Genomic DNA, 19,592 nt, shown 5'->3' on the forward strand with positions numbered 1-19,592 from the left:
TTTAACCTCCTAGGACCTGGCGTCCACATATGTGGACATCACATTTTGGGTTGTCTAGATCAAAATACTAAATTTTGCTCTACAAGGGCCTGATATCCACTTACGAGGACATTAAACTGCCACTGTTCTATCAAAATTTAAAGCGAATGTCCTCTTATGTGGATCTCATTCTTCTCAGAAACAAAAATCAGATAAAAAAAATCACGTAATTCTTTGTTTTTACATTCATCAGGTCCAAATCAGCACAAATAGCAAAGAGAAATAAGAAATGCATGCCATCAAAGAGTTCAGGACTTAGGAGGTTAAATTAAACTGGAGGAATTCATCTTTAGGCAGCAAATTAAACTTGTTTATAACTATTTTTATACATTTTGTTTTAAATCTGAAAGTTAATCAGATTCAATTAAAATTCCAACACTTGAACTTTTAGAAGCAGAACATTGTCAACCAGAGCATCAACAGAGGATTTTTAACACAGGACTTGACCAGTTTTTGTTTTCAGCAGTACTACTAAGACGATTGCAAACTTATTATTTATTCACATTTAAGTGAATTGGATGATGATAATAAAAGGAAAATTTTGAATAAATATTGATCAGTTTTTGCTTTAATGGTTTTAGAAAATTTTGTATCATTATGATGACCTATATTTTATTCATTAGAGTGAATTGCATTGAAAAAGAAGCAGGCTGTTAGCACACTGTGCATATTGAATAATATACCACTAAACCATATTTAAAAAATTTATAAAGTTACTGCTTAAACTCTATAATTCATCCAGCGTGAAATCTGAACTACTGAAAAAGCAGAGAAAAGAAAAAAACCCAGATATCCAAATATTAATACATGCTCATCTGCTCTTCACACGAAGCCAATATTTAATTTTTGTATGACAGAGGAGGAGAGGGTGGAAAAAAGATGACAGTCCAGCTACACATCTAAATTGTGGCTTTGATTTAATTCCTATCTTCATCTTTTTTTGCACCAGGGAACTTCACTTATCACAATATCAATGAGCAGCTTGTAGATTTAGTCACTTTGCAGCGTGCGTTGCTCAGGCAGATGAGAGCAGAGGAGGTTCATGTTTTGCACATTTGTATGGATGAATCAAAGGCAGACGAGGAACTCGGCGAGGCTCAAAAGCTTCTCAGAGAGAAAGAGAGAGGAACGAAAACAAGTGTATTCAGTGCCAGGACTGTTAACAACCACCTGTATGAGCCCACCTGTGGTTTCTAAAATAGCTCGCACAAAGAGCCTGATACCCCGAAGGATTGAAAACTAATCCTAAAATGATCTTCCAAAGAAAGAAGAAAGAAAATACAACTTTGAAGTCACACAGATTTGTAATTCTCACAGTCATGTGCATTGATTGTATACCGCTGAAAATTCATACATTAATCCAAAACACTGCAGAATTCCGTGGAGCTACGCTGAATACACTCACTCATGATGATCGAATTGGGATTCACTGAAGGCAGAAATGAAATCATTACTAAAAGACCATCATCTTAAGCCCCCATCTCTGGAGAGAAGTGTGAAGCCTGCTGCCCCAGATTGCCTAAAAATGCAGATAAGAAACGATCCTGCTCCAGAAATTGGTCCTGCAGGACTATTACATTGGAGAGATTAGTGGAAGATAATCATATAATGACGATGATAGTGCCGATCGCAACAAAACGGCCCCATAAAGTCACCTCTGAATAAAGAACAGGCGATACAGATGAGTGGGAATAAAACAGCAAAGTGCTCGTGCTGGGGTAGCATGTGCGAGACATCTGTCTGCAGGGCTCGGTGCTGCCTCTGGCCAGCAGGGGGAGCTCCATCTTTCTACATATGCACACGCTGCTTCACAAGGCAGAGCCAGAGCAACAGGGAAGGGGAGAAGTCCTCACATGACCTTCTAGTTCACAGGAGTTTGCCTTCAGAGAAAAAGCCTCTTATATGGTATATGGTAAGACTTAACAGCCTCAGTGTCCACTGCTGAGACACTTAATGACTGAGAATGGAGATTAGAAGGTAGTTTAGAGGGTCAGGTGTTACTTACGGAGCACTCGGGAGGGCGGGGGGTTCACAGAGGGTATACCGTCTTTGATTCATATGGATACATTTATCTACAAATAGAAACCTTGATGACTTTGGGTTCTGCTACTTCTTACCACTTCAACTTCAACTCTGCTGAAGACTGCGTGAAAAATGCTAGATTAACCGAAGTCACTGGAGTGTTGTATAGATATTTTTCCTTTTCCACTGCATATGTATATTGACAAAATGGCCCTTTTGTGGTAGTTGAGACATACATCTACACTTTACAATGAAGTGCATAATAAAATAAAAAATAATTTTTGTTTTTGTCTGATGATTCAAACATTTTAATGGATTTTGCAAGAATTCTAAGTACACAAATCCCTTTCAGAATGTTTTAAGAGTCACAGTTTAGCGTTTGGAGAGGACCCGTTATCACGTCTTCTGCTGGTGAAGCGTGTCACGACTAGATTACAGTCTGACTCATGACGAGAAAGTTGAATATATAGGAAATGTGGCCTTCATTAACTCTAAAGGGAGTTCATTTAGGAAATCCTGCACAAGGAAAGATCCTAAAGGTAAGAACAAGTAACAATATACCCTAATGGGATCATAAAAAAGAAGGGGGAAAAGGGCACTTGGACATACCTGGAAACACCTGGAAGAAGAAATATTTGTTTGCGTGTTTGTTTAAATTAGGCTAACACTACCCGCAGAACAAAACAACGTAAAAAAGTTGGAAATTCAGAAAGCACAACATGCAGCTTGTTGACATCTTCCTCCTCTCCCCACTTTGCATCTGCTCTGTCATCTCTATCTTTAGCTCTTCCTCTACCTCCATGTCTCTAGGCCATATTTCTCCGTTGTCGGAGAATAGGAAATTATAGTGCGGTGTGGGAAGGAAAGACCACTAGCTCTGTGACCCAGACTTGTTGCTATAAATCCACGCTTTTTAGTGTGTGTGTGTGTGTGTTGGGTAAGGGTGCGGGGGTCTCCCACCTTGACCCCACCATTTCCTCAGTGTATCTGGCCTGCGAACTAGCTGACAGACGCACTCAACAGCAACACACACCAGACGCAAACACAGCCTCCGCTCACACACTTGGGTGGGCAGGAGAGAAAACATGCAGTGGCTACAAACAGAGACAGCCTTTTTTGCCTGGGTGCATGTGAAAGTGGAATACCAGCGCAGCCACAACGAGTTTTGCAACAAAGAGTTTGTCCGCGGAGCAAACACACGCTCAGATTTCTGATCATGCGTTGTTGACAGGAAAAGTTACGTTTTCAAACTGGTTCATGAGACCATTTCTCTGGCCGGGCATAATATTTGTTATCTGGCTCCCCAGGACAATTTTAACATCAAACAGAGTAACTGGAGAACTTAAGAAAAACAGCTCGGTGTGCCTATTGTCCTGTTTTCATCACATTTTACCAGAATCTTCCAACATTTTGGAAGAAGTAAATAAAAAAGAATGTTAGATGCGTGCAAAGAGACCTTTGTTTGCAGCAAAACAGCAGAAAGAAGAAACTCAAAACTAACATATACAGTGGAAGAGCCTCTTTGGCCACCACACAAACTCCAGTTCCTCCTGATTTTCCTCCTCATGATGGATGACGACCACGCTTAGTGAAGTAACACATTTCCTATATGTTCAACTTTCGCATCATGAGTCAGACTGTAATCTAATCAAGACATGCTTTGCCAGTAGAAGATGTGATAAACTCTAAATTTAGACACAGGGACTTCATTTCTATATATTGAATAGGCAAGGTTAGCAACGTTTGCGAATGGCTCCAACAAATTAAATTCCTCTCCGTTATAGTTCAATACTTGTACCTTACTTTGACAAAATATGTTGCAGCCATACCAATTTCTCAGTCTCATTTCTTTCGGCCCTCATAGTAAGAGATCAATATTATTTCTCTCAGAGTAAGATTGAAAGTGAGTTCTTTGAGATCAAATAAAAGGTTCCTAACATTTACTTGAATGAAGATGTAAATATGTCTAGAAAAACATCCTGCATGTACTAATTGGACTGGATCTAAGCACAAGCTTTGGTATTGAATTGTGGAATTCAAATGAAATACAGGACTGAGTCAAAGAGCTGCACATTGGGACGGTAGAAAGACGGACTTTCTAGTCCCCGCCCCACCCTCTTTTTCCTTCTCTCCTACCCTGTTTAAGATTCCTGGCCTTTCACCTGACCTCAGGCCTTAGCTAGAGGGGTGGGGGAGCTGGTTGCTTGTGGTGGTGGAGGTTAAAGTGTAATCCTGGTCCTGTGACCACAAAGGCTTGGCCCCTGAGGGCCAAGGACCAGCCACATTTTCCGAATTGCAGCGTTATCCCTCAGCAAACCCTTTGGACTGACTGCATATCAAAGGATTATATATTACAGCGGTCTTCTCTGCTCTGGTGTGTAAAGACTGCCGCACAGCCCAAACTTTTATTCCGCTTTCCCTCCCAATCAAGCACTCCAAATCAGTCAGTTATGCTTTTAGATTCTGGTTTGGCTCTTGATTGTGTGGGGGGTGAAGATTGTACAACACAGCTTAAACTTTGAGTCTAGTTTGAGAGCTTGTCAAAAGCACCAGAGACAGCAGGGGAAAAAACAGGGGGTTTTTGTCATTGTATCAATGCCTCAGTCCAACCAATTTCACAACAATCTATTAACAAGAGTAATTGCCACATAGCATCATTACAACTAACACATATTTTAGACCATTCAGATGCTGATATCTAGCTGCTAGTGTACTGCTAATTGCTTGCTTAAGTAATCCATTAAAGAGTGTTCCAACAACAGCTTGTATGTGCCATTATCATTAGTTTTATTCTCAGGAAACCTTAACAAACCATTTTTAACAGCGCCGTGGCTTGGCCCTGAGCGCCTCTTTGCATTTAAACCTAAAGAATTTGCTTTTTTTTTTTAAAGAGCAACTTCAGAAGATAGAGAGAAGTGAAGCGAAAGAGAGAAAAGGTTTAATTGACGCTTCCCCCATTTTCCCAGGGTGAAGATGAGAGGGAGGAGGGATGGGGGAGAAAAGAGGAGGGGGTGATGTGACACTGCTCTCCCGGTATTGCGACTGTACAAAAGGAAGCAGATTTGCAGAAGAGATGACCTCTAACCTCTAAAGCTGCAGAAAGGGTCCTTGGTGGCCCCAGCACCACCCAATCAATCAACTCCTAGAGCCCGTTGGTCAGCTGGACTGTAAGAGGACACCGCAGTCGGACCAGCGGACCAACCCTTAAGCATTCCTAGGCGGAATTTTTTTTCCTTTTTTTTGTTAAGGGAGGGGGATTCAGAAATGAATGTTTAGTTGGTCAAGATATTTTCTTTAAAAAAATCCCAAAAGGGCTTATTTCAGCTTATCCAAGTTCTCAACGTTATCCTGCCAAATTAAATTTTACTGTGAGAAATGTGGTTATGAGTAATTATTTGTCTGCAGTAAACAAGTGCCAAAAGCAACTGAACCTCTTCACCGCAGTGGCCTACAAATAAAGCTCTTCATTTAGTCTTTACTGATTTTTATTTTTTTCAAATTATGAAAGCACTCAAAGCATCTGAAAACAGACTTCCACGAGATTTTATCCTTTCAGGGATCAGATAGTTCTCGAATTTTCCACTGCTGTTTACGCTGAAAACGTCTCCTATTGACAAACGCTCAGAATATTGCCAATGAAAAGAGATTTCAAAAATGAAGAGAATTTCAAATAAGTAAAAAAATAAATAAACTAAACCAACAACAAATAGCTGCAAAAAAGAAACACACACAATATATGATGGAGAAATTACACCGATGTTTTAAAATAACATTTCTCTACACATTTTCTCATTCTTTCTAAATTCCACTCATTTTATTCTCGATAAATGCTGATACTTTTTGGTATTTGAACATGACTGCAAAGTTTAGCTGAATATTTTCTTTAGCAAGACAAAAAAAGCCAAGGCGGACTTATGTCTTATTTATCAATTGGCTTTTTTTGTGTGTAATTAAAGCAAAAACTACAAAGTGAAATTTCATCAAACTTTGATGATTATGTGCAAAGCAAGACCTGCTTCAGTTCTGCTGTGACTGGATTTGAAATTTGAAATGGAGCACTGGCCTTGACTAAAGAAGCGTTCTTTAAGTGTCCCTCAAGACTACAGTAAATCCACTCAAGTCCAACAGGCTTTACAAAATAGGCCTATAGTGTAAATATAATATTATGTGATAGCCTCTTTATCTCGTTTACCTCACATAAAATACTGTATTCAATTTTAAGTGTATTACTGTTAAACTTTTTTCATGCTGTGCTGAGCATTCTTTAAAGGTTTCGCTCTAGTTTCAAATATACAGATTTTCATTATTATCATTAATCCATTCATAATGGAAACCAGGTAATGCATTTATTTAATGTTTACTGCAATTTTTAGAGGTTTCAGTATGAGACTGAATTAAAAAAAAACAAACAAACAGATTTGAACTAAACTAATTGCACTTTTACTATACATGTCATCAGTACACTATAAAAAAAATGTTTCTCCAGTGAAATGACACTGTTGCTACAAACGTTAGTCAAGGCCAGGGAATATTATATTGAATTGAGCTTGTCTTTTCAATAAATACACAATTAAATCTTAAATAAAATTTCAATAGAACATTTACATATAAGAAGCAAAAGAACAGGAATGAAGCAAATAAAATAAGGAAGGGGCCAAATGGTGATCACAGACACCAGTTACTGGTAACGGGGTTAATTTGTTCTTAATACTTTTAAATAAGGCATACCTTTGTATTTCATTTTAACATGTATATTAATGGAATACAGCTTCTTTGCCCACTGTTTTCATTAAATAAACTCATATTGTAATTCACGTGTTCAGCTCTCAGTCGCCTCCTGCAAGATTATGATAGTGTTGCTGATAAGTAATGACATCGAGATTTACTGTTCACTCTGTGCTGATTACATGTCAAGGCAAGCATCATCATTCCATTCCAAAAATAAAAACAAGGAAGGCTAAAACCCTTTTTTAAAGTGTACTAACACATAATACAATACTTGGCTGTATGTTAGCTGTCTCTCTTCGCTAGTCAGTATAAAGTGAGTGGGTGTGTATAAAAGGGTGTGAATGTTTCCAAGTCATGTGAATTTTTCTTGACAGGGATTGTTTAGCAGCTATTTGTATCATGTTATATTTGTAAATTAGTTGGAAATGACACATTTAACAGCTGATCTATAGTGTTAACTTGTTTGGTTCATGCATTCACACAGCGGGAAACCCACTTCACAATAACTCATCATCCACTCTGTTGCTGGCAGTAAAGATTATAAGTCATAAACAGCAGCAGAGATTATGCAGGTCAAATTACAGCTTTTGTTACTGAAAACAAGATGAACATACTGGCAGAATAGCAACTGATGCACATCCAATAATATTAATAAATAAAGTCTGTTTGTATAGCACGTGCAAAACCTGCATTGCAAAGTGCCTCCCGGAAATTTTAAAAATCAATTTACACATCAATTAAAATAGGCCGTATAAGACTCAACTGCATCATCAAACTACTAAGATCAAAGCATTCCAGGTGCAGGAGATGTGTAATGTGTAGCAAGAATGTTGTAAGGTGCAAGGTGAACTGCTGGTTCTCTTTTATCATGGCAACTTTGCAAGGACTCATTGTTACTATGAGCAAAGAATCCAAGAAGTTAAACAATAAAGTTTACTCCACTTCTTCTCTGCATCGGTGTATAAATTAACTCTTATACAATGCCCTTTTTAATTTTTCCATCCACTCAAAGAGCTTATCTAGCGTTCTCTGTTAGGTTTTTCTTTTTTCTTTTTTTTTTCTCTCTTTTGCAGCTGGTTGCAAAGGCCTGACTTGGTGCCATCTATCAAAACAATCTGCTCTCAGAGGGAAACCTGCTATTAAGTGATAAGAGTCTGCCCTCAGTGGGGTGTAATGGGTCCCACTTGAGTTCCTTTTTGGAGTATTGTCCTAGCTGGCCACCATCAAGACAATCCCAACCCAGTCACTGCTCTCCGTTTTACTACTAACTGTCTTAAAGTATGGTAGTTGCCCCATACTCACATATGGCCTGAACGTCACCCAGAACAGCTGAGATGAAGTTATCCTTCATTTCCTGCAGCCACCACACTGAAGTCTGTTTTTATACAGATTAATTCTCTTATTTACATATCCATATCAGCTTATGTTGGTGAAATATATTATCACGTGGGCACTGTTTTAGCCTACAGTGTGTGTGAGATTTTTTTCTTAAAGCAAAAACATAGTTTGTAATTTTGATGTTTTTTATATTAATAAAACCACACAGTAAAGAATGGTTTGAATTGATTTAAATAATTCAAAGAGTAAGATTTTAGTAATTTAATATACTTATAATGACAATAATACCTGCCTGTGAAAGTAAAAAAAAAAATGTACTACTTAAAAAGTATTAACAAAGACTTCCACCACAGGTCCTCAAAGCTGTTCTTGCAATGGTGAATAGGTTAGAAGTTTTTACCTTACATGTATCACTTCACCACTTCATTACATTCTCTCAAAGAAATATTTTATGTTTCATAAATTTTGAAAATTATTGTCTTTGGAGGTGCAAAGGAGGTATTATTTACTTATGTTGTGATTTGTGCTCAATACCAGAAATATTGCAAAAGGTTGGGTTCATTGTTTAATTTTCACTGCACATTAGTGTGAGGTAATGTGTGGGTTGTAGGTTTTTACAAATGGGGCTATTTCTTTTTTCACTTTGCAAGTCAGAAAATTCAGTCATCAACAGGAATTTAAAAAATAAAAATAATATATTTTCACTACATTTAAAAGAAAAAGTTGTAGTAAATTAGGCTCTGAATGATATGTGAAATATTCCCTTTGAAAAAAAAAACATAAAAAGGAATAAAACTAGAAAGACTGTTGAGTTCAAGTCCAGTTTTTGGAAGAAAAGACTAATTCCTGAAAAGAATGTAAAATGACATATTTTCTGGGAACACAATAGTTATTAATACAAATATTTAACTTAAAATATTACCAAAAATTCAGTGTTACAAGTTGGGTTTTTTTTTAAGTAATATCTAATTAAATACATTTTAATTAGTGAAATGTATAAAAATAAAAAACAAATGTGCTTTCTTTCGACAGGTCGATGAAATCTAATGAAATCCTGGGGTTTACTCTGAGTAACACCAAGAGTTTATGGGATACGTTGGGAAACTGTGTGTTTGTACATTAGTTTCCCTGAAAGATATCCCTGGAATATACAGAGACTACAGATAAGATAATTTAAAGGAATGAAATACGGTCAAAGTTAGCTTCTTTTTTTAACTAAATATTCTCCTGACTCAAGCCACAGTCAGAGAAAGACACAAAGCCCATAGGTTACACATACATACTACCTGCTTCTGACAAACACGTATATTTATGGCTATTGTTTGTGAGAGGTCACAATCATCGACTGAAGACGAGGGAACCCCTTTCTTCCTTTTGAGCCAGGCATATTCACTGAAGCTATGGGAAAACTGCCAAAATGACCCATCAGAGATTGACGGGGGTTAAGCTCCCATAATCAATATGACACTGCTAAGTGCCCTTTGATTGAGCTGCACGTAGTGTAAAAGGACATTTCTGTGTGCCTGGCTGCTCTTGCCACCAAGAAATGCAGCATTTGTCCAAAGCTAAACGGTCTTCTGAATGTCATTGTCACGGGTACATTAACTTTTATATGAGTCTGAGAGACAGACTTGGAGTGAGGATGAACGGCCATTTTCATTAGAGTGGCTGCTTCTTGCCATTAAGGGTGCTGTCAGATGGACAGGGACAGAAATGGTTTGCATGGGGTGCACAGGCAAAGTCTGGAGATTTCATTCCTTCTCATAAGATGTACCACAAGGAGCTGGAGTGATGAAGGCAGTGGCTAAATTTGCCGGTGTGAAACCCCGTGTCACTAGGCAACTGGATCTGATGGCTCCTTTGTTTGGGGTGAAAGGTTGGAAGCACTCGTACTAATCTCCTTGCTTCACAATTAACGAACACAGGAGAGCTGCTCAAACCTCTTCCCGCTCTCAAACAACAACAACAAAAAGAAAAGGCTTGAAAGACTCTTCTATTGTCCCTCCTTCTCAGTCCCTGCTCCCCCCCCCACCTCTCTCCACGCTAATCGAAAGGTATTTGCACTGTAAATTAAAATGGCCCTCGCACGTTGCTGTTTTAACACTGACGCGCTCTCCTAAGATGTCCACAAACAGTTCCAATCTAATTACAAAGGGAGATTTACTTCAAATAACTCTGTGGACAAAAGAGGCCTGGCTATTGTTGACGTTGGGCCACTGTTCCACATCTCTTTCTCTCTTTCACTCTCTTGGGCGAATCCTTTTATATTCAAAGTCCTCGCCTTGCCAAGGTTAAAATGCGATGGGATATCTGAAAGTAGGGAACCTCCTAACAAAAGCGGCCTTTTAATTCTCTGGATGGCAAAGGCCTTCGTTGATTTCCACTGTTCTGTCTCTTTCCTTATCTATCCTTTTTTTCCCCTTAACCAACCAGATCTTGAACAAAGCCGAAGCGGCTGACATGCAAATGTAACAGGGAGAATGGCGGCGTCCAAGGGAGTTAAGATTGTCCGACAACGGGACATGCTCACTGGGGTTGCATTGTGACGTACAGCTAAGACGCATCCTCGGGGTCGAACGAGGGAAGAAGGGGATGGTGGATATTGGCTGGCCAGATTTGCAGCGTGTCCTGCTGACTTCCATTTTATGGGCCGTGAATCGCAGAGCCCTCTGGGAGTCTATAATCCGCCCCCACTGCCCACCCTCCCTCTGCCCATACCACATCATTTTATTGGTCTCTCTGGATGTGTGGCTGCTGTCCGTGGTTTACAATGATCCATCCATGTGGGGATTCTCTCGCAGCTAGACTGTTGCACCACTATGGACATCCCAATTTGCTACTGGATCCCACCCACCTATATTCCCCTTATAAGAATACTACCTCCCTGTCTGACATGCTGTTGTCCCATGGTTTCCTGTGGTGATGCCTCAATGCGACTGTGCCCACCATGACATTAAGCCTCGGCACTGAAGCTCTGCAGTACAGGGGCCCAGTTGGGTATTTCTCAATGAATGAAGCTGGGTGCAGGGAAATGTAGCAGTGCCAACTCTCATTCACACATTTTATCTCATTTACACACAAGCCACACATCCTCTATTCACATAAGTGTTATGCACAGCGGCCTATGATCGTGGCGGATGATTACTACCGGGTGCTGGTCACACTGCAGCCCTGCTCAGTATCCATCAGCCAAAGAGAGGATCTTCCTCCGCCTGGAAAAACTCATTTAGATCTTATCTGAGGAAAAATTTGTTTGCTGAGGGAGAGGGAGGAGGTTAGTAGCAGAAGTGACTGTAGTCTAGGCTAGTGCTGCTTGATTTAATTTAGCAACCGATAGTGTCTCTGACCACTTGTACTCTTCTTATTTTGGAAGGTGGGAGAGACTGAGTGCCAAGGAGGGGGAGATCGAGGAATGCAGCAAGAAAGAGGTATTTGTTTACGGGTGCACTGGTAAAGTGAACTGTGGGGCCTTAAATGATCAGCTTAGAGACGTTTTGATGGTAAATAGAGCTGGGCGAACAAAGAGTGAACACAGATCCAAAAGATGAGGACATCCTCAGTGAATATAGCTACACAGAAACTTAATTATCTGTTAATTATCTGAATAATTATCTGAAGAAAAAGCCAATAAACAAATATATCTGAGTTGGGGTTTTTTTGGGTTTTTTTACTAAACTAGCAATATGGAAAACTCTGAAAAATATCTTTATACATATCATAGACTAAAATAAATTAAAATAAATAAAAAATACCCTCCACTCATCTATATGACCCTCCATCAAACACCACAGCATTTTGTTGCAGTACAATCAACATGGTGTCCCTGGGAGTCATGCTGCTGGCCTGCCATGGTGAATATGGCACCTGATAGCCACTGTGACCCAAAATGCCTCGCGTGAGCTGTCTCGCCAGCCGCGCACAGACAGACAGACGGATAATCTGCTGCAGACCATGGACAGCTTGCTCAATTATGAGTGGAACGCTGAAAAAAAAAAAAAACCCCAAGCATTAGCGTGGTGCTAATCAGCATTTTGACTCACCAGATGACACAGACAGGAAGCTCAACATGCCAGCATTTTGTGATCAGAAGTCATAATGCTAATGCACATCTGCCCTTTGACGAAGAGCTGCACTAAACTGAAATGACTCATAAACACTCTTATTGGGTCTGCTTAGCGATCATTTCATTTAAATAGCAAACAATGGCTAAGAGAGATCAGAAGGTTGAGTGCAAAACCATCCATGCTTGCAGCGTCCATGGAGGCTGCCTGCTTGTTTCCTGTATGCGCCTGTTTGTCAGCGGTAACAGCAGCACATGTGTAGCACTGCCTGCATCGGCTGGAAGAATATTTGCTTTGCTTATTGCCACCCTAATACTCACTGACAACTTAATAACATCACAATTAACTAAATGCTAAACAGATGCCAGTGCTGGACTAATGTGATTGAGACAATCGGCACTTTTGACGTGACCCCTGTGTAGCGCTGCCATTGGCCTAATTTGCTTGAGTGACACGACTGGACTGTGTATGCGTGTCTGTGTGTTTGAGTGTGTCTTTCTGTATCTGGAGTAAATGATTGCAAGGCCACCAGTGTGAACAATTTACTAGGAAAAAAAAGATAAGAAAGAAAAGAAATAATGTGGCTTAAAAGCGCTCCTTCTTTCTGACCATCATATCCTTGTTATACTCCCCCCACCTCTCTCTCTCTCTCTCCTCCTATCCTCACTCCCTCCCTTTCCAGCACACTCTATCCAGCCAAACTATTTCTGGCTTGAGAAAAGAAAGTGTTTACTCTGCGGCCGGGGCCTGCTGGAATCACGCTGTGTTCCCACTGGCTAAACCCACTATTGCCACTCCATGGTTTGCATATTTTCCCTGTATTACAAGATGTTAAAAAAGGACAGAGGGAGATAAAAAAGAAAAAGAGAAAGAAGGAAAGTGAAAAGAATAAGAGCCTCCCCCTCCTATTATGCGTGGATTTTCTCTGGTGCTGCCGTGTCTGTATGTGTGTTTGTGTGTGGGGACACATACAGATGATTCATGTATAAACAGGAACACCAACAGTCGGACAACAAATTCTTCTGAGGCCTGTGGACTCCAAACTAATTTCTACACAAGTCACATGAGAGATCCAGTCCCTGTTGTTTCTGGTGCTACTCGCAGTTCACGCTGAATAACAGGCGACTGTTCATACTGAATGTAGCTCTAATTTGGCACTTGAATGTGCTGATTCCAGTGCAAATTACAAAGTGTGCATTTGTGAATATATGGCCCGAATGAGCTGCAGGGCTTGCAGTAGTAAAATCTACTTTAATTTGAATTTATTGCTTGTTTTTTCTTGTTTGTGAGACACTTTCTGTGTGCGCATCTTATGACCTTTTGCTTTTCAGCAACAAGCCACACTTTAATCATGTGGAACGAGAGTGCGGTGGGGTTATCAATAGAATACGTATACAAGTTATGGTGGAGATCAAACAATCCCATGAAAAAGATAAAGATAGCTAAAGTAAAGACATCGAAACAGATCGAGTGAAAAGCAGCAGCTCAGAGCTGAGAATAATCTTGTACAGACCGAAAGGGAGCGGCTTTACTGGAAATGCAAACTGAAAATGACACGGTGGAAGTGGTCGTGTTTAAATGAGCACAACAGTTTCACCATGTGATATTATGGTGTGGAACAAAATCCAAATTAAAATAGCTTTGGAAAAAGCCTACAGCTGATCACAAAGAGGAAATGATACTGTATACAGCACTGATGGACCGCTACAGCTTTTCTGCCAGATACACTGGCTGATTATAGCCAAATGTTTTTGGCACAGCCTGGGATATTCGAAAAACCACATTACCAGTGGAACAGCAAAATTTGAAGCTCGTGCTGACATTGACATAATTGTTTTACATGAAATAAAATAAGCTGCCCTCTACACCTGTATATGTTTCCAGTGGAAAAGAGGATGCACCTGCTTGTAATGTTAATTTGCATTGTGAAGAAAAAGAAGTCTTTGAAAGAAACAATACTGACTGAGTAGACTACAGTCTGGCATAGCACCAAGTGGAATCTCTATATGGTTTTCTTTTTAACATTTTGGAGGCTACCTACATGGTTTCAAATTTGCTTGCACAACAGCCCAACCACATTAAAAAAAAAAGAATAAACATTTTGTAAGAAATATGAAAATGCCAGCTAGATATTATGAAATCTTTGCTTGACATTTTTCAAGGTTAAAATTAGCAGTGCAGTAACTGCTACTGCTGTAGCAGTCACTACTGATGTCTGAAACAGATTTACTGCTTATGTCTGAACTGTCTTAATATGTCAGTCACCCATGGAGCAATATGAATAACAAAGTTTATACAAAAAAAGTGGTATTTAGAAACTTTGATTAAATGAATGAGTCATTGAGATTTGTGGGTTTTTTAAAAATAATTCCTACCTGCCAAACACAGCTTAAAAATAGGAGTTTGTGATTGCTCCACATCATGTTGCTACCTGCTTCCTATCAATCACCTGACAGCCACCTGATAAAAGTTTTCAACATAAAAAAGCGTGTCTATATGTTACGTTTGCTTGGAAGCTGGTTAACATCGCAAGTTTTTGACTCGTGAAAGATTTGCATTTCCATATGCTGCATAAGACCTGTCAGTGGATTACCAAAATAAATGGCAGCAGGGGTTTTTTGTTAAAGAAAGAGTTCCATGAAAGCCCGACAGATGATGTTCTTTGCCTACAAATGCCATGAAGCGAGTCCCAGTTTAGAAAGAGACCGACTCTGATGCAATAGCATCCAGTTTGGGGACAAAAATTAGCCATCAGTGGACGTAATACAACTCACAAGTGGATTCATCTCCTGAACACTGACATTCCTGGATTTGTGTGAATGTGCGTGTATTTCACAACACAGCCAAGCAGGCAATAGTTTGTGTTTTGTATCTGTACATGTGGATTTGCACAAGTTCAACTGATAAAAGCAGCCACATGATGTTTTGATGCTACATCCCCTGGCATCCAGCCCCCACACCCACTTAGACACACATGCAAAAAAGCTTGCCAATGTTGACAACTTCAGGAATGCCTTAGCAGCCTCCAAACTGTCCCATGGTTTTGGATGATGACTTGCCAAATTTAGGGTCACATAAGACTTGAGTAAGGATAGAGGTGCGCATGGGCAGCTGTTTAATAAGGCATGGACAGACAAAGTGAGAAAGAGACAGAGGTTGAGTCAGACTGCAGCTGATCAGGCCAGCAGAAGAGATGCCACAATGGTTCCCATTCAAAGCAGCAAGAAAAAGCCACAGTTTCAGAGGCCAAATATTGTCATCAGAGAACATTAGCCAAGGGCTGAAGCACTGCCAAGAGGCAGGCAGAGATCAAAACTAGCTTTGATGGCCCTCAGTAACCCCCTGCTTCCACCACATGCACTCTCTAATATTTTGTGTCTTGGCTACTGTACACTGATTCTTGTATAAATTCCACATTGGCTTTCAAGTTCAAACTGATTTGCTTTTTCTTTTCTATTCTTCTCGTTTAAAATTAGCATTGAATTACAACAATAAGCATCTCAAACCATTGCAGCACAGCATTAAGAGAGTCAGAGTCTTTTTCACTTAATATAAATCCTAACGCACCAAAATTCTAGTTCTGAAGGACGTTAACAGAACTAAATTAATAAAATAATACATTTTAAAAATGTCTGAAGAAAAAAAAAATCATTTAGCATATCTTACAGGCAAGCCATAAAAGTATAGCATTCTGGTATGTATCCTGATTGATCATTTCTTAATCATTTCCAAACAATAACTATAACATAGTTAGGAGTACAGTTATACAGCTGAGGCTTGAGTACAGTTAAAAGAAAAGCTTAAAGATGTTACTGACTTCTATCAGGTTGTAGCTGCTGCTTGTCTGATGAGTACCTTATGAATGTTACATTTTGGGGCTCCAGCTCTATACTGTAGCATCTCATGTATTCTTGCCTATTCTAGGAACTTTTAAAACTGGATATATGTAGAGCTCTCCTGAATACAAGAAGAACTCTTGTAATACAAGTCAGAGAAAACACTTTTTTACGTCTCTCATTCTGTCACTGTGGACCAACTTGCTAAACGCTGTCAACCTGGACATGACTAATTAACCTTTGAATGTCATTATATGCATATGAAATCAGCAATCACACTAGAAACATAAGGAAACGATGTACATATGTAGTAGAAATTACAACAGGGAACTACAATTAATCTTTTTGTGCCCAAATCCCATTTAGACCAAATTATTATTATTTTTTTTTTCATTTCTGAGTTAACAAATTTATTCTTCACTGAGTCTGATGTCAAATGCAGATATATGTCATTTGCATTGACAAGACTCATAGAAATTCATGCTAAAAAAAAAAAAAAAAGAAGGGGGGGGGTTGCTTTTAGAACAGGGATGTCAAAGGTCAGGTGTTCAAATTCAGTGCAGTGTGTTCCATAATGTAAGTGTATACTGGCTAGCAGAGTATAAGGAAAGAGAAAGTGAAACTGAAAATCAGAGGGTGCAGTTAAACCGGCTCATCATTTCACCAGAGCTGATTTTCCACACTCTTATTCTGCGCAGAGGTCCAGCACATGGATGATTACTATACTATTACTGGTGCTGCTGCTCCAGTTGTCTGGCTGGAAGACACGTCTGGCTCGAGCTGCGGCTGCCCCCCCGCAACCCCTTCCATTCGTTCCAGACTGGAATGCCTATATTTAGAGTGCTCCTTTCCGCTGTTATGGCTGTTGAATCATTAGCCTCGTTTAACCCTTCTTTACTTCCAATGGGCTGATTGGCTGAGGGCATGCCCCTTAGGAGTAGTTCTCCCCACCGCCACCAATTCCTGACTACACTGCCCCACCTTCCCCTGTCAAATGTTGAGGAGGTCCCTGCATGTGTGTGTGTGGCAGAGCAAGGAAAAAGTAGAGCCACTCGAAGGGAGCTTCTACTGGGAGCTTGGGGGTCACGGCTTCAGATGAAGGACAAAACACAAGATGATAATGATAAAGTGTGGCTATTTTTGAGATCCGCTTCTGGTCTCAGTGTGCTAGCAGCACTCTTGTCTCTCATTTCCTTTTGTTTGACAAATCTGAGAAAGGCTGACGTGGTCAGGTTGATTGGTTTATTGGTAATCCCTTCCCCTTTCATTCAATGCACCCATTAGGCCAAAGTGTCTACATGTAGAAAAGACAGCAAAATCTGCTGAGCAGATTGCCATAAAATCCACTGAGCACATTCAGAGAGACTGCAGCCAATGGACATTTTTTCATTTTTGTACTTCATGAGTTTTCCTGTAACAATGCCCTTAGCATATAATGTCCTCTTACAACTCAATTATCACAGACAACTTCCTGCTTTGGCATAAAACCTGCTGATGACATTTATGTGGACAACATGCCACAACACACAGCTAAACCATATTTAACACAAAGTGCACACTTATTCACAGGGTTTAAATCTAATAAAGGCTGAGTGTAAAATAATCAGAAACAATTTAAGTACTGCTTTCTAAGTTATGAAGCATATACTGACAGACATGAGTCAAAGCTAACCTCTTTGCACCACCTTGCTTTTTTTTTTTGTTTTTAGCTGCAAATTAGTCCTCCATATCTGTTGTGAGTAATATTATGCGCCAATATTTTCCAACAACCCTCAAATTAGCTGCTGTGAGGCACTCGAGGATGGGGTCTAATTATTATGGACCTGGAGTGGTTTTCTAAAATGTTTTGAATATCTGGACAAAAAAAACCATGAAATTTAAAAAAAAAAGGTATAAATAAACAAACAAAGACCTCACATTCATCCGAGCACGATGCACGATGCTCAAGGCGCATCATGTCCAAAACAAAGTGGAGGTAATTCGAGACAATCCAGCTTCCAGATTAAAGAGTTCATCACTAGCAGTAAAACCATTTTGGGCCATCACACATCTGCTGAAGGGGGATTTACTTCTTCCCATTTACATCTTGGCACCTACATCATCCCCGTCTTGCCATCTTCATAGCTGAGCACTGATAAACAACTTTGGCCTGCCAAGTTTTCGCGGTTTGTTGATTACTGTTGGGTCTGTCTTGATTTAGGCCAAGTAGGACTAATCCAAGATGATGTGAACTATCCTATCTCTCAATCCATGGCTCAGTTAGCCAGAGATGGATGGAAGAGGGTTCGTCCACACGAATGCTTTTTGGTTTGAAACAGTTGAAATAGTTTCTCAGAAACAATTCCACCTTATTATGGCCTTTTTTCTTTTAACCACTGCTGTTCTACCTAGGCAGTATCTTCCAACAACCCTCTGCTTCATGTTTACACACACATGACTAGGGATGGGTATCAAAAACTGGTTCTTGTTGAGAACCGGTTCCCACTGTTTCAATTCCTTGGAATTGTTTGCCATTTTTGCAAACGATTCCCTTATCGATTCCAGTCGCCCCGAATGACGTCACCACGTTGCGGAGCGTCATTTACCTGGCAGGAAACATGGCGGCTCAAACGCTCAAAAGTTTAGTTATACTTTACGAGAACGGATGACAACAGGGCAACTTGCAATACTTGCAAAGCAGATATTTCATTTAAGGGAGGAAACACTACGAATATGCAAAAGCATTTGCTCACAAAACACGCGATGACCTGAAATGAATGTCGTGTTTTTAATTCTGCTCCGGACTCGTGAATCTCAACCCAGCAGCAGCGGTAACGTTTGCACGTCCTCTCCCGTTAATGCGGCAGGTAAATAATCAACTAACAGTGCATATTATGTTAGCGCAATCTGCCTTATTACAAAACCTGCCATTACTGTGCATTTAGGTGACCATGATGAGAGAGACAGAGTCTGGCTGGCTCAGATGCTGGCAGTTCTCGCTGCAGTTTACCGGTAGCGTCTCCTTTCAGGCCAGGATAGACGAATGTCACCGAGCAGTGACTAAGTTTGTGGTCAAAGGCTTGCACCTATTTGCCACAGCAGATGCCCCGATTTTCGGTAAGTGAATGTGTTTAATTGTAGGCAGGGACATTACTGGATATTCTTGTGTAATTGCTACAAAATAATTTATGTTATACTTTGTTATTGCTACAGAAGAATATTTATTTTATTATTTTACATTTACTATTTTTTTTCCTGGGGACCCTGTGACACCCCATGGAAGAGCCATAGGCTGGATCTCTTAAGATCTCACTGTTGGGTTTGTAAGGCCATGTTACTGCTAAATTTCTATCTTGTTCAAAGAGAAGATATAAAACAAAGTTCTAAGCTAATCGACCTTAGTGTTCTCCTTTTTTAAAAAGAATCGATAAGAGAATCGATAAAGAATCGAATCGTTAAACAGAATCGAAACTGGAATCGGAATCGTGAAAATCTTATCAATACCCATCCCTACACATGACAAATGTGTAAATGTGATGTTCCCTTACATGCGTCTTAGTATAGACGGGGATTATTTCTGAGACTGTGC

General features: G+C 39.8%; 1 protein-coding gene across 1 annotated transcript in view; it reads right to left on the reverse strand.

The window, feature by feature from the left end:
* The window catches only part of zbtb16a (zinc finger and BTB domain containing 16a), a 139,443-nt gene that overhangs the window by 35,206 nt on the left and 84,645 nt on the right, over positions 1–19,592 (reverse strand). The window lies entirely within an intron of this gene.

Source organism: Perissodus microlepis, chromosome 10, assembly GCF_051167445.1.
Source record: "Perissodus microlepis isolate ML-2025 ecotype Zambia chromosome 10, ASM5116744v1, whole genome shotgun sequence".
Classification (NCBI taxonomy): domain Eukaryota; kingdom Metazoa; phylum Chordata; class Actinopteri; order Cichliformes; family Cichlidae; genus Perissodus; species Perissodus microlepis.